The sequence below is a fragment of the Sus scrofa genome, chromosome 13 (assembly GCF_054392235.1).
Source record: "Sus scrofa isolate SSC_HxYL_T2T_F1_AM1 chromosome 13, Sscrofa_HxYL_maternal_Yorkshire_Landrace_v2.0, whole genome shotgun sequence".
Lineage (NCBI taxonomy): Eukaryota > Metazoa > Chordata > Mammalia > Artiodactyla > Suidae > Sus > Sus scrofa.
In genome coordinates this window covers 135,292,379-135,302,110 of record NC_139395.1, presented here as the reverse complement: position 1 = coordinate 135,302,110, position 9,732 = coordinate 135,292,379, and positions in this window count along the sequence as shown.

The window sequence follows — 9,732 nt, the reverse complement described above, 5'->3', positions numbered from 1 at the left end:
ATTCTCAGTTAGTTCTGTTTTTACTCAGTTGCTTCTAAGTGGCTTCATGGGGCTTCCATGAGCTCATGATCAGTTCTATCCAGTTCTGCTCAAGACCTCCTTTTGGATGTCCATGGTTATAAAAGCCACATTTTTGAAGCCAAATTAGAATGACTCCTCATTTTCTGCCAATCTTCATGAGAATGTTGATTCTTTTCTAGTACATTCCAAAGTTGAAAACCCATGAAATGCCAAAACAGTACCCCACTTAGCTTCCATTCCACTGGAACCACACAGTCCCCTAATAATTAGGAGAAAGCTCCCCTTCCTCCGTATGTTGACCTTTGTTACCTGGTTATGAACAAAATCACTATCTGTGCTCCAATGTTTCACAAAATCCTGAAGAAAACAACTCTTTGTCTTCTAATTGAAGCCTTGTTTTTCACAAGGCCCAGAGCTGGTATTTTGGACTGGGTAAAGGAAAATAGTCTGTTCTTCATCTTTCCTTGTCTTGCTCTATGTGTTTATAGCAAACTCTTCCTTATGGACATTTGGCTCCTATTTGTGTGTTTACATTTTGGGGGCGTTCCTCCTCCTTTTAAGGAGACTACTCAGAATTCCACAGAATGCATCCTGTGACAGAATGCATCCTAGAGACTGTAGGACTTGATCACTGGGCCACAACTAGCCGCAAGGCAAACAGAAAATGTGGCCTCTTGTAGCATGTGTTAATGCACCTAGCCAAAAATAAATATTCTGCTTTAAAAAAAAGGAGGAGAAGAATGCGTTTTGGCATGGACAACCAGCAATCTCTGCTACAGGTTTTAACCTACTTTTCCAGTTTTTTCTCCTACCATCCACATCTTGTTTGGAAAACTGTTTGCTCATTAGTCCAATATATGGTACAACTTTTCCCACTTATGTGCCCTTTCTTATCATGTTTCCTCTTTGAAATACCTCTGGTCTCCTTTTCTTGTTCTGAGTTCTTATCTGTTAAGCCTCAGATTGGAGCTTTCCTCCTAAAGTATTGTGGTTACATTTTTTTTAGATTCCAGTGTTCTTGTCTCTACCATTCACGGCAACTTTCACCTTTTAAAATTTATACCTGATGCCTTCCTCTTAAGCCTTTTAGTGCAAGGACTGACAGGTTTTCTGAAGCAAAGAAGCTAGCATATCTTACTGATAGCCAGTGCTTGGAAATTATTTATTTATTTTTTTGCTGATAACCTAGGCTGTTTGATGAGGCGTATTAAGGGTTGTATGATAGTTTTGGACTGAGAATCACTGAGTCAAGTCATGGTATTGTGCTATCTCTGTTCCTCTCTTCTAAGAGTAAAAATAATACTGGGAGCATTAGTTCACCACAGTGGGATAAGGAGAAGGATTGAGGAGTTTCATAAATTATTGTAAGCTTAATCCAAAAATTAAGCCCTATTATTTTTGAATAACATCAGGATGGGCTAATATATTTATTTCATTATTATTTGAATTGATAATACATTCACATACTTCAAATATAAAACATATAAAAGTTATTTATTAAACATTTTTTTCTATCCCTGTCTTTTATCCAACTATCTCTATCCTTCTGATAGGTAGTCACTATTATTGGTTGATTATCCTATCAGATATATATTTTAATGCAAATAGAAGTCAATGCAAATATATATATTTCTTTTCTGCCTCATTTTCTTCCCAAATATTAATATACTATAAACCCTTTACTTTTCATCAGGATAATTTAAGAGATTTTTCAATATCAATACGTTAATCATTTCTTAATTCTTTTTTTACATTCATATTGTGTTCCATTGTAAGGATGTATCATAATTTATTCAATCAATCCCCTGTTGATGAACTTTTAGGTTTTGCCAATTTTTTTCCATTACAACAATGCTGCAGGTAATATCCTCTAACTTAGTTCATTTTGCATTTGTATGTATGTAGCATAAATTTCTAGAAGTAGAATTGTTGGGATATATATTTGAAGCCTTAGTAGATACTGTCAGATGATAGCCCTCCATGAGTTCTACCAACTCATACTCTCACAAGCAACATATAAAAGTGTTATTTTTCTGTAGTCTTATCAACACAGTTTATTATTAAATTTCTGGAATTTTGCCAATCTGTCACATAGAGGAAAAAACTCCAACTTCATCTAGTTTTAATTTTCACTTTTTATTACTAGGGGTGAAGTTGGGCATTTTTTTTTAAACTTAATCATATCTATTTTCTTTTCTGCAAATACTGTTTATCTTTGTGAACTTTTAATCAGATAAATAATTTTCATTTACTCTTATGGATTTGTAGGTAATCTTATATATATATTAGAGATTAGTCCTTTGACTATGTTTCAAGTAGCACATATTTTTGCCTAGTTGTCATTTGTTTTTTATGCAGATTGTTTCTTCCCAAGAAAAAAACCTTTTTTTTTTCTTTTTTAGGGCTGCACCCGTGGCATATAGCAGTTCCCTGGCTAGGGGTTGAATTGGAGCTGCAGCTGCCAGCCTACATCACAGCAACAGCAATGGCTATATCCGAGCCTCATCTGAGCTCAGGGCGACACAGGATTCCCAATCCACTGAGTGAAGCCAGGTGTTGAACCTGCATCTTTATGGTTACTAGTTGGGTTCGTTAATGCTGAGCCAAGATGAGAAATCCAAAAAATTTTTTATTCTTTTAAAGTGGATCTTGGAGTTCCTGTCATGGCGAAGTGGAAATGAATCTGACTAGGAACCATGAAGTTGCAGGTTCAATCCCTGGCCTTGCCCAGTGGGTTAAGGATCCAGCGTTGCCGTGAGCTGTGGTGTAGGTCGCAGACGGAGCTCGGATCTGGCGTTGCCGTGGCTATTGCTTAGTCTGGCGGCTACAGCTCTGATTAGACCCCTAACCTGGGAACCTCCATATGCTGCTGGTACGGCCCTAAAAAGACAAGAGACAAAAAAAAAAAAAAAAAAAAAAAGTCTATCTTAATCTTTTCTTCCAGGACTTCTGAATTTTATGAGTTAGGAAGACTTTTGGCATTCACAGTTATAAAATAATTCTTTCAAATTATTCTTTATTTTACATTTAAGTATCAAATCTATTTAAAATTTCAGGCTCCCTTTTAGGCTATGTCAAACAAACATGTCCCTGGAATAGCAATGCTAGATTTTATAAATAAAAATACAAATACTCCATTAAATTAGAGTTTCAGATAAACAACAAATCCACTTTTTAGTACAAGTTCATCCTGTTCAATATCAGGAGTTTTACTAGGAACATACTTATACTAAATAATGGCTCCTTATTTATCTGAAATTCAAATTTAACTGGAAATCCTGTATTTTATCTTGCAACCCTTGGAAAACACTAGCCTCTCTGCCTAGACACTTTAGATAGGTCTGATTCTCAATTTAGGCTACATCAAGGACTTATACTATGCTTCCTCATTTGCTATTTAAAAGTAAACCAGAGGATTTCCTGTCGTGGCACAGAGGAAACGAATCCGACTAGGAGCCATGAGGTTGTGGGTTCTATCTCTGGCCTCACTCAGTGAAGGATTCGGTTTTGTTCTGAGCTGTGGTGTAGGTGGCAGATGAGGCTTGGATCTGGTGTTGCTGTGGCTGTGGTGCAGGCCGGCAGCTGTAGTTCTGATTGATCCCTAGCCTGGGAACCTCCATATGCTGTGGGTGCAGCCCTAAAAACACACACACACACACACACGCACACGCACACGCACACGCACACACACACACACACAGAGTAAACCAACTATAATGGAAAAAATAAAAATTATTAAAAAATTAAAATAAAAAATAAGTTTTAAAAAAAGTTTAATGGTCTCATACAATGTTTGCATCCATCTCTTATAGGTTCTGGAGTTTGTGCACCCAATTGGTATTAGACAAATTGAAATCAGTTCACCTGTTTATGAACGAATGAATATCTAGTTCCCTTTTGACATTCTGTCCAATGTGTGCTCCAAGAGAATCATTGCCAGGAGCAAGAAGAAACTACCCACTGGTAGTGAAGAGCTAGTCCCCTGTCTGCTTTGTCCTAATGAAACAATTGAGTTTGTGAGAATATTTGGTTATCAAAAATAATTGTCTCAATTATTGTTTCAAAAGGTTAGGAGTTAGACTTTCAGATTTATAGACATTGTTCTTTTTTCTTAAAGGAGTTTAAATAATAACATTAAGAAAATTTAAATATAAGCAGGGTTTGATTACATTGCACAAAAACAAAAGTAATATCTCTTTTTTACATACAGTCAGGAGTCTTATCTCTTTTAGCACTCCCATTAACAAAGTATGTCAACAAAGTACAGTGTTGATACATTACTCCCCTTTCCTCCACAGATTGTAGCACAAATCACAACCATCATGATAAACAGAGCCTGTGATGACATTGAAACAGCAAGGTCCTGGTTATGTAACAACCAGTGGAAGACAGTATACTTCTACCTAATTTACTTGACTGCGTCTCATCAATTCACTAATTCATTCATTCAAGAAATAGTTCTTGAGTGCCTACTAACTGTTAGGCACTGTGTTAGGTGTTAGGTTGAAAAAAACAGTCATGAACCCTGTTTTCATGAAGTTTGCAGTGGTGTGCTAGAGCCAGCTCCTATTGATTGGTTGAGAGCTCATTGTTAAATTTTTAGGAACTTTGTGAGCATTATAATTGGCAATGGTGAGAGTATTTATTCATAAAAATAGGCAAACACTCCAAGTCAGAGTTTTTTTAATGGTTTTTACATTTTATTTTATTTTTAAATTTTTTTAAATAGTCATTTCCCCAATATATTTTTTTTTCCTACTGTACAGCATGGTGACCCAGTTACACATACATGTATACATTCTATTTTCTCACATTATCATGCTCCATCATAAGTGACTAGACATAATTCCCAGTGCTACACAGCAGGAACTCATTGCTAATCCATTCCAAAGGCAATCGATTGTATCTATTAACCCCAAGCTCCCCAACCACCCCACTCCCTCCCCCCTCCCCTTGGCAACCACAAGTCTATTCTCCAAGTCCATGATTTTCTTTTGTGTGGAAAGGTTCATTTATGCCTTATATTAGATTCCATATATAAGTGATATCATATGGTATTTGTCTTTTTCTTTCTGACTTACTTCACTCAGTATAAGAGTCTCTAGTTCCATCCATTTTGCTGCAGATGGCATTATTTTGTTCTTTTTTATGGCTGAATAATATTCCATTGCATATATATACCACATCTTCCTAATCCAATCATCTGTCAGTGGACATTTGGGTTGTTTCCATGTCTTGGGTATTGTGAATAGAGCTGCAATGAACATGCAGGTGCATATGTGTTTTTTAAGGAATGTTTTGTCCGGATATATGCCCAAGAGTGGGATTGTGGGGTCATATGGTAGTTCTATGTATAGATTTCTAAGGTATCTCCATACTGATCTCCATAGTGGTTGTACCAGCTTATATTCTCACCAACAGTGGAGGAGAGTTCCCTTTTCTCCACACCCCCTTCAGCAATTGTTATTTGTGGACTTATTAGTGATGGCTATTCTGACTGGTGTGAGGTGGTATCTCGTGGTAGTTTTGATTTGCATTTCTCTAATAATCAGTAGTATTGAGCATTTTTTCATGTGCTTGTTGGCTATCTGCACATCCTCCTTGGAAAAATGTCTGTGTAGGTCTTTTGCCCATTTTTCAATTGGGTTGTTGGCTTTTTTGCTGTTGAGTTGTATAAGTTGCTTGTATATTCTAGAAATTAAGCCCTTGTCAGCTGCATCATTTGTAACTATTTTCTCCCAGTCTGTAAATTGTCTTTTTGTTTTCTTTTTGGTTTCCTTTGATGTGCAAAAGCTTGTCAATTTGATTAGGTACCATTGGTTTATTTTTACTCTTATTTCTGTTGCCTTGGGAGACTGATCTGAGAAAATATTCATAAAGTTGATGTCAGAGAATGTTTTGCCTATGTTCTCTTCTAGGAGTTTGATGATGTCTTGTCTTATATTTAAGTCTTTAAGCCATTTTGAGTTTATTTTTGTGCATGGTGTGAGGGTGTGTTCCAGTTTCATTGATTTGCATGCAGCTGTCCAGGTTTCCCAGCAATGTTTGCTGAAAAGACTATCTTTTTCCCACTTTATGTTCTTGTCAAATGTTAATTGACCATAGGTGTCTGGGTTCATTCCTGGGTTCTCTATTCTGTTCCAGTGGTCTATATGTCTGTTTTGGTAGCAGTACCACACTGTCTTGATGACTGTGGCTTTGTAATATCTCCTGAAGAATGGGAGAGTTATGCCTCCTGCTTGGTTTTTGTTCCTCAGGATTGCTTTGGCAGTTCTGGCTCTTTTGTGGTTTCATATAAATTTTTGGATTATTTGTTCTAGCTCTGTGAAAAATGTCATGGGTAATTTGATAGGGATTGCATTGAATCTGTAGATTGCTTTGGGTAGGATGGCCATTTTTACTATGTTAATTTTTCTAGCACAGGAGCATGGAATATCTTTCCATTTCTTTACATCTTCTTTAATTTCCTTGATTAATGTTTTATAGTTCTTGGCATATAATTCCTTTACCTCTTGGTCAGGAGTATTCCCAGGTATTTGATTTTTTGGGGTGAAATTGTCAAATTGAAATTGAGATGATCATGTGGTTTTTGACTTTCCTTTTGTTAATGTGGTGTATGTTGTTGATTGATTTGCATATGTTGAACCATCCTTGTGCAACTGGAATGAATTACACCTGGTCCTGGGCACAAAGCTAACCTCAACAAATTTAAGAATACAGAAGTTATTTCAAGTATCTTCTCTGACACAATGGCATGAAACTAGAAATCAAACACAGGAAAACTTACTACATGGAGACTAAACAATATGTTACTAAAAAACTAATGGGTCAATGAGGAAATCAAAATGGAAATTAAAAAATACCTCGAGACAAATGATAATGAAGACCACACAACCACTCAAAATCTATGGGATGCCACAAAAGCAGGGTTCAGAGGGAAATTCATAGCCATACAGGCCTTCCTCCAAGAAGAGGAAAAACCTCAAATCAACAACTTAACCCACCACCTAAATGAATTAGAAAAAGAAGAACAAACAAAACCTAAAGTCAGCAGAAGGAAGGAAATCATAAAGATCAGAGAGGAAATCAATAAAATAGAGATTCAAAAAACAATAGAAGAAATCAATAAAACCAAGAGCTGGTTCTTTGAAAAGGTAAACAAAATTGAAAAACCTCTGACTAGACTCATCAAGAAGAGGAGAGAAAAAACCCAAATTAACAATATCAGAAATGAAAAAGGAGAAGTCACAACGGATACCACAGAAATACAAAAAACCATGAGAGAATACTATGAACAATTGTATGCCAACAAATTTGACAACCTAGAAGAAATGGACAACCTTCTAGAGACTTATAGCCTGCCAAAACTGAATGAAGAAGAAATAGGTCAACTGAACAGACTGATCACCAGAAATGAAATTGAATATGTCATAAAAACACTCCCTACAAATAAAAGTCTAGGACCAGATGGCTTCACAGGTGAATTCTACCAAACATACAAAGAGGAACTTATGTCCATCCTCCTTAAATTTTTTAAAAGGTTGAAGAAGAAGGAACACTCCTACAGACATTCTATGACACCACCATCACCCCAATTCCAAAACCAGACAAAGATACCACCAAAAAAGAAAACTATAGGCCGATATCTTTGATAAATATAGACACAAAAATTCTCAACAAAACTTTAGCCATCCGAATCCCACAACATATAAAAAAGTCAGAGTTTTCTTTGTTGTTTCTTTTCTCTTCGATTGACCTGCTGATTTATATGGAGAGTTGGTTGTTAAACACTGACCATCAGAGTTTACAGGGGTTTCATCCTCCTGCCTCTTTACCACCACACAGGGTCCTACAGCACCAAAATACCTTACTCTTACAAACAATAGCTTTCTGAAATGTTGTGAAGGAATCAAATTATTATATTTCAGTTGACAGATATTGCGGATTATTGGCTAAGGAAACCCACAGTGAAACTTTTGTTTATTTATTTTATCTTTGTTGTTGTTGTTGTTGTTTTATTTTCTCACTGTACAGCAAGGGGATCAAGTTATATACATTACATTTTTTTTCCCCACCCTTTGTTCTGTTGCAACATGAGTATCTAGACATAGTTCTCAATGCTACTCAGCAGGATCTCCTTGTAAATCTATTCCAAGTTGTGTCTGATAACCCCAAGCTCCCGATCCTTCCCACTCCCTCCCTCTCCCATCAGGCAGCCACAAGTCTGTTTTCCAAGTCCATGATTTTCTTTTCTGTGGAGATGTTCATTTGTGCTGTATATTAGATTCCAGTTATAAGTGATATCATATGGTATTTGTCTTTGTCTTTCTGGCTCATTTCACTCAGTATGAGAGTCTCTAGTTCCATCCATGTTGCTGCAAATGGCATTACGTCATTCTTTTTTATGGCTAAGTAGTATTTCATTGTGTATATATCATCTTCCTAATCCAATCATCTGTTGATAGACATTGGGTTGTTTCCATGTCCTGGCTATTGTGAACAGTGCTGCAATGAACATGCGGGTGCATGCGTCTCTTTTATTATCTTATTTTTTTTAAAGGCCTCATCTGCAGCAAGTGGAAATCCCCAGGCTAGGGGTCAAATTGGAGTTGTAGCTGCCCACCTATGCCATAGCCACAGTAATGCCAAATCTGAGCCACGTCTGTGACCTATGCTGCAGATTGCAGCAATGCCAGATCCTTAACCCACTGAGTGAGGCCAGGGATCAAACCCTCATGGAGACTATGTCAGATTTTTAACCTGCTGAGCCACAATGGGAACTCTTCTCAGTCTTTTTTTTTTTTAATGATTTTTATTTTTATTTTTTCATTATAGTTAGTTTACAGTGTTCTGTTACCTCCCCGTCTTTATAAAGATAAAGAATGTACTTGGAGTTCCTGTGGTATCGCAGTGGTTAACGAATTCGACTAGGAACCATGAGGTTGCGGGTTCGATTCCTGGCTCTGCTCAGTGGGTTAATGATCCAGCGTTGCCATGAGCTATGGTGTAGGTCGCAGATGCAGCTCAGATCCTGTGCTGCTGTGGCTCTGGTGTAGGCCAGCGGCTATAGCTGTGATTCGACCCCTAGCCTGGGAACCTCCATATGCTGTGGGAGCAGCCCAAGAAATGACAAAAAGACAAAAAAAAAAAAAAAAAAAAAGAACGTACTCTATTCCTGATTTTGTTAATCCACTTTTATGTACTAGAAGGTTCTTCTTTCCCCTTTGAAGGTGATTTTTCATGTGAAGTTCCCCTATTTTTTTCAGATTTATGACCAAGTTGTTGTTGATGATCTTCTTGGTAATATTTAAATAGTATCCTTTCACATCCAAGTTGCTCATGATTAGTGTGTAGGAAAGTGATGATTTTTGTATATTGATCTTATTTCCTGTACTCTTGGTATAATAACTTATTAGTTCCAGTTTTAAAAATAAATTCTTCAGAGTTCTCTATACTTAACAATCATGTCATCTGCAAATAAAGATAGTTTTATTTCTTCCTTTCTAATCAGTACATCATTTATTTATTTTTCTTGTGTTATTGCACTAGCTAGGACTTTGAATAAGAGTGATAAGAGAGAATATCTTTGTGGTGTTGTGATCTAAGGGGAAGGTGTCCTGTCTCTCACCATGAAGAATAATGTTAATTATAGGTTTTTTATGTATATCCTTTTTTATACTATGGACATTCCCTTATAGTTCTCATTTTCTT